This window comes from Mustela nigripes, chromosome 2 (assembly GCF_022355385.1).
Source record: "Mustela nigripes isolate SB6536 chromosome 2, MUSNIG.SB6536, whole genome shotgun sequence".
Lineage (NCBI taxonomy): Eukaryota > Metazoa > Chordata > Mammalia > Carnivora > Mustelidae > Mustela > Mustela nigripes.
In genome coordinates, this window is record NC_081558.1 from 160,205,851 (window position 1) to 160,211,656 (window position 5,806).

General features: G+C 38.4%; 1 pseudogene; it reads left to right on the forward strand.

The window, feature by feature from the left end:
* Positions 1 to 3,915: 3,915 nt before the first annotated feature.
* LOC132010196 (dnaJ homolog subfamily A member 1-like) lies at positions 3,916 to 5,179 on the forward strand (annotated as a pseudogene).
* Positions 5,180 to 5,806: the final 627 nt, after the last annotated feature.

Consider the following 5,806-nt stretch of genomic DNA (forward strand, 5'->3'; position numbering starts at 1 on the left):
TTGAGGGTCCATATCTGGGCTCTCTACTCTGTTCCACTGGTCTATGTGTCCATTTTTGTGCCAATACCATGCTGTCTTGGTGATCACAGCTTTGTAGTAAAGCTTGAAATCAGGTAATGTGATGCCCCAGTTTTGTTTTGTTTTGTTTTGTTTTCAACATTTCCTGAGCAAATTTGGGGTCTCATCTGGTTCCATACAAATTTTAGGATTGTTTTTTCCTGCTCTTTGGAAAACACCATGGGATTTTGATCAGAATGGCATTGGAAGTATAGATTATTCTAGGCAGTAGAGACATTTTAACAATGTTTATTCTTCTGATCCATGAACATGGAATGCTCTTCCATCTGTTTGTGTCTTCTTCAATTTCTTTGATGAGCGTTCTTTAGTTCCTTGAGTACAGATCCTCTATCTCTTTGGTTAGGTTTATTCCCAGGTATCTTATGCTTCTTGGTGCTATAGTAAATGGAATCAATTCTCTAATCTCCCTTTCTGTATCTTCATTGTTAGTGTATAATAAATCAACTGATTTCTGTACATTGATTTTGTATCCTGCCACATTACTGAATTGCTGTATGAGTTCTATAGTTTTGGGGTAGAGTCTTTTGGGTTTTTCATATAAAGTATCATGTCATCTGTGAAGAGAGAGAGTTTGACTTCTTCATTGCCAATTTGAATACCTTTTATTTGTGTTGTCTGATTGTTGTTGCTAGGAATTCTAGTACTATGTTGAACAACAGTGGCAAGAGTGGGCATCCTTGTGTTCCTGATCTCAAAGAGAAGGCTGTCCACTTTTCCCCATTGAGGATGATATTCGCTGTGCATTATTCATAGGTAGATTTTATGAAGTTGAAAAATGTTCCCTCTATTCCTATACTTTGAATCATTTTAATCAAGTATGGACTTTGTATCTTGTCAAATGCTTTTTGTGCATCAATTCAGAGGACCATGTGGTTTTTCTCTCTTCTCTTACTGATTTGTTCTATCACATTGATTGATTGGCAAATGTTGAACCACACTTGCATCATGGAAAAATCCCATCTGCTCATGGTAGATAATCTTTTCAATGTAATGTTGGATCCTATTAGCTAGGATTTTGTTGAGAATTTTAGCATCCATATTCATCAGGGATATTGATCGGAAATTCTCCTTTTTGGTGGGGTCCTTGCCAGGTTTGGGGATCAGGGTAATGCTGGCTTATTAAAAAGAGTCTGGAAGTTTTCCATCTGTTTCTATTTTTTGAAACAGATTCAGGAGAATAGGTATTATTTCGTCTTTAAATGTTTGGTAGAATTCTCCAGGGAATTCATCAGGTCCTGGGCTCTTGTTTTTTGGGAGGGTTTTGATCACTGCTTCAGTCTCGTTACTAGATATTGGTATATTCAGGTTGTCAATTTCATCCTGATTCTGTTTTGGAAGTTTATAGATTTCCAGGAATGTATTTCATCTTGGTTGCTTAACTTATTGGCATATAAGTGTTGATAATAATTTCTGATGATTTTTTTCTATTTCCTTGGTGTTAGTCATGATCTCTCTCTTCATTCATAATTTTATTGATTTGGGTCCTCTCTCTTTTCTTTTGGATTATTTTGGCCAATGGCTTATCAATCTTATAGATTCTTTCTAAAACCAGATTCTAGTTTCATTGATGTGTTCTACTGTATCTCTAGTTTCTATCCCATTGATTTCTGCTCTAATCTTGATTATTTCCCTTCTTGTCTGTGGAATTGACTTAATTTGTTGTTGATTGTCCAATTTTTTAAGGTGTAAAGGGAGCTGGTGTATTCTGGATTTTTCTTTTCTTTTTCTTTGAGGGAGGCTTGGATGGCTATGTATTTCCTCCTTAGGACCACCTTTGCTGTATCCCATAGATTTTGGATTGAAGTGTCTTAATTTTCATTGATTACCATGAATTGTTTACATTCTTCTTTGATTTCCTGGTTGATCCAAACATTCTTAGGCAGAGTGGTCTTTAGCTTCCAAGTGTTTGAATTCCTTCCAAACCTTTTCTTTTGGTTGAGTTCTAGTTTCAAATTACTGCGGTACGAGAATATGCAGGTAATAATCTCAATCTTTTGTTATTGGTTAATCTTCTTGGTGGATAGACACTTTAAGAATGATATAGTGTCCTTCTTTATATCTGACTACAGTCTTTAGTTTAAACTTTAATTTATCTGATATGAGAATAGCTATCGCAGCTTTCTTTTGAGGCCCGTTGGCATGAAAGATGCTTCTCCATCCCTTCACTTTCAGTCTGGGTGTACCCTTAGGTTCTAAATAGGTCTCTTATAGACAACATATGGATGGGTCCTGTTGTTTTTATCCAATCTGCAACCCTGTGCCATTTTATTGGAGCGTTTAAGCCATTCACGTTGAGAGTGATTATTGAAAGATACATTTTTATTGACATCATGTTGACTGTGAAGTCCTTATTTCTATAGATTGTCTCTGTAAATTTCTGTTCTATGACACTCTTGGGTTCTTTCTTCTTCTATAGAACCCCTTTTAATATCTCTTGTAGTGCCGGCTTGGTGATCACATACTCTTTTAAACCTTGCCAGTCTTGGAAGCTCTTTATCTCTCCATCCATTTTGAACATTGGCCTTCTGGATAAATTACTCTTGGCTGCATGTTCTTCTCATTTAGTGCCCTGAATATGTCTTGCCAGCCATATATGGCTTGTCAGGTTCTGTGGATAGGTCTGACATTATTCTGATGGACCTTCCTCTGTATGTAAGGAATCTCTTCCTCCTAGCTGCTCTCAAGAGCTCTTGATTCATCAGTCTCACAATCAAGTGTCTCAAGGTCTTTCCAGATTTGTTGGTCTTGGGAGGTGATCTTTCTGCCTCTAGGACATGAACGTTGGTTCCATTCCCCAGACTGGGAAAATTTGTTCAACTATAACTTCTAGTCTTCTTTCTTTCTCCTCCCCCTCAGGGATCCCAATAATTATGATGTAGGAATGTTTCATGGCATCATTTATTTCCCTAATTCTGTTTTCATGGCTTCTAACTGTTTGTTCCAGGCCTCCTCCTGATCCTTTTTCTCAATCAGTTTGTCCTCTAGATCACTAATTCTATCTTCTGCCTGGTTACCCTAGATGTTAGAGAACTTAGATTAGACTGGATGTCATTGATAGCACTTTTACCTTCTTCCCGGGTGGCTTTCACTTCTGTCCTAATCAATTCCATTAATGATTTTCTCCAACCTAGCCATTGCCTGAGTAATTGTTACCCTAAATTCCCTTTCTGACATACTGTTTACATCCATATCCAATAGTTCTGATGGAGAGCGCAGTCTCTGAATTTTTCCTCTGTTGGGTGTTCCTCCTCCTAGTCATTTTGGTGAGAGGTGATTGAGGGGATGTGTAGCTGAATATTTCAACTGTGATCCAGGCAAAGTGCACCCTGGAAATCTTCTAAGCAATCGGAAGTCACCACCAAAAGGAAAGAAAAAAGAAAAAGGAGAGAGACAGGAAAAAAAGAGAGAGAGAGAGAAGACCCAGCCAGAATGGGTCCCAAAGGTAAGATTTATAAGGTATACAACAAAACAAAACAAACAAACAAAAAGACCAACAAAAGTAAATGACAAGAAAAAAAAAAGACCCAACCAAAATGAACCCCAAGTATAAGATTTATATAATACCAAAACAAATACACAGAAACAAAACAAATACACAGAAACACTGACAGAAGAAAAAGATGGGAAGATGGTTATAAATCCTTGATGTGGGCAAGGAAGGTTATTTTTATTCTTCCTGGGTGTATCTTGATATCTTTGTTAAAGGACTCAACTTTTGGGAACTTTCCAGAATGCTCGGTGAGATGCAGAGGAGCAGCGGCTACCCAAGCTGCGCCCAGCAACGCGCTCCTTCCTGCTCCCCCACATCGACCTCTGCCCTCTCACTGGCTGTAGAAAATGGTGAAAGAAACCACTTATTATGATGTTTGGGGGGGTCAAACCCAATGCCACCCAAGAACTGAAAAAGGCCTAGAGAAAACTGGCCTTGAAGTACCACCCTGATAAGAATCCAAATGAAGGAGAGAAATTTAAACAGATTTCTCAAGTTTATGAAGTACTCTCTGATGCAAAGAAAAGGGAATTATATGACAAAGGAGATGAACAGGGAATTAAAGAAGGTGGACCTAGTGGTGGTTTTGGCTTCCCCATGGACATCTTTGATATGTTTTATGGAGGAGGAGGAAGAATGCAGAGAGAAAGGAGAGGTAAAAATGTTGTACATCAGCTCTCAGTAACCTTAGAAGATTTTATATAACGGTGCAACAAGAAAACAAGCTCTGCAAAAAAATGTGATTTGCGATAAATGTGAAGGCCGAGGTGGTAAGAAAGGAGCAGTTGAGTGTTGTCCCAGTTGCCGAGGTACTGGAATGCAAATAAGAATTCATCAGATAGAACCTGAAATGGTTCAGCAAATTCAGTCTGTGTGCATGGAGTGCCAGGGCCGTGGGCAACAGGTCAGTTTTAAAGATAGGTGTAAAAGCTGCAATGGAAGGAAGGTAGTTCGAGAGAAGAAGATTCTAGAAGTTCATATTGACAAAGGCATGAAAGATGGCAAGGAGATAACATTCCATGGTGAAGGAGACCAAGAACCAGGACTGGAACCAGGAGATATTATCATTGTTTTAGATTAGAAGGACCATGCTGTTTTTACTTGGCGAGGAGAAGACTTTTTCATGTGTATGGACATACAGCTGGTTGAAGCACTGTGCCATTTTCAAAAGCCAATATCTACTCTTGACAACTGAGCCATTGTCATCACCTCTCATCCAGGTCAGATTGTCAAGCATGGAGATATCAACTGTGTGCTAAATGAAGGCATGCCAATTTATTGTAGGCCATATGAGAAGGGTCACCTCATCGTCGAATTTAAGGTAAACTTTCCTGAGAATGGCTTTCTGTCTCCTGATAAACTCTCTTTGCTGGAAAAACTCCTACCTGAGAGGAAGGAAGTAGAAGAGACTGATGGAATGGACCAGGTAGAACTGGTGGACTTTGATCCAAATCAGGAAAGATGGCACCATTACAATGGGGAAGCATATGAGGATGATAGACATCATCCCAGGGGTGGTGTTCAGTGTCAGACCTCTTAATGGGGCCAGTGAATAACACTGCTGGCATTTTATGTGCAGTAGTGAATGAGTGAAGGACTATAATCATAGCTCACTACTTTCAATTGTTTTTGTTTTAATATTCAACTATAGTAGTGTTTTAAAAGTTAAATGAAGAATAAACTCAAATATAAAAGCTCTGGGGAAAAAAAAAAAAGGACTCAGCTTTCCAGAGATAAAGGGAGATTAAAACTGGTTTATATATAATGGTAGTATTGATTAGGGAAAGAGGATTACCTTGAAGCTCATATCTATATGTATATTAAAAAAATAGAAAAGCAAAAGAAAAACACAGGTATATGTATAAAAAAAGTTCAAGTTAAAAGGTTATTACAGAATATGTTGTGTTGAACCTCTCATTGTAATAGTACATATGTTAAAAAAATTAAAAAGAACAAGAATAGTGAGAACAAGTTAAAAAGAAATGTATCTATGAAATATACGGGGCAATATTAGGGCAATATTGGCAGCTTAATATCTTGTTTTCCCCTGATTTGGGGGTTTTAAAGTTTTATGTGGACCCTGTGGTGGTTGTCCTCTTGTTCTTTTGGCTGGCTTTCTTAGGGAGGGGCCTGCCACATACTTTTTCAGTCAGTCTTGCTTGGGTTGAGTCCTCCTGCCTCCTATCAAGGGGCTGGGCTCTGTGGAAACTGGTTTTTCAGGCTTTTGTTCTCCGGAGG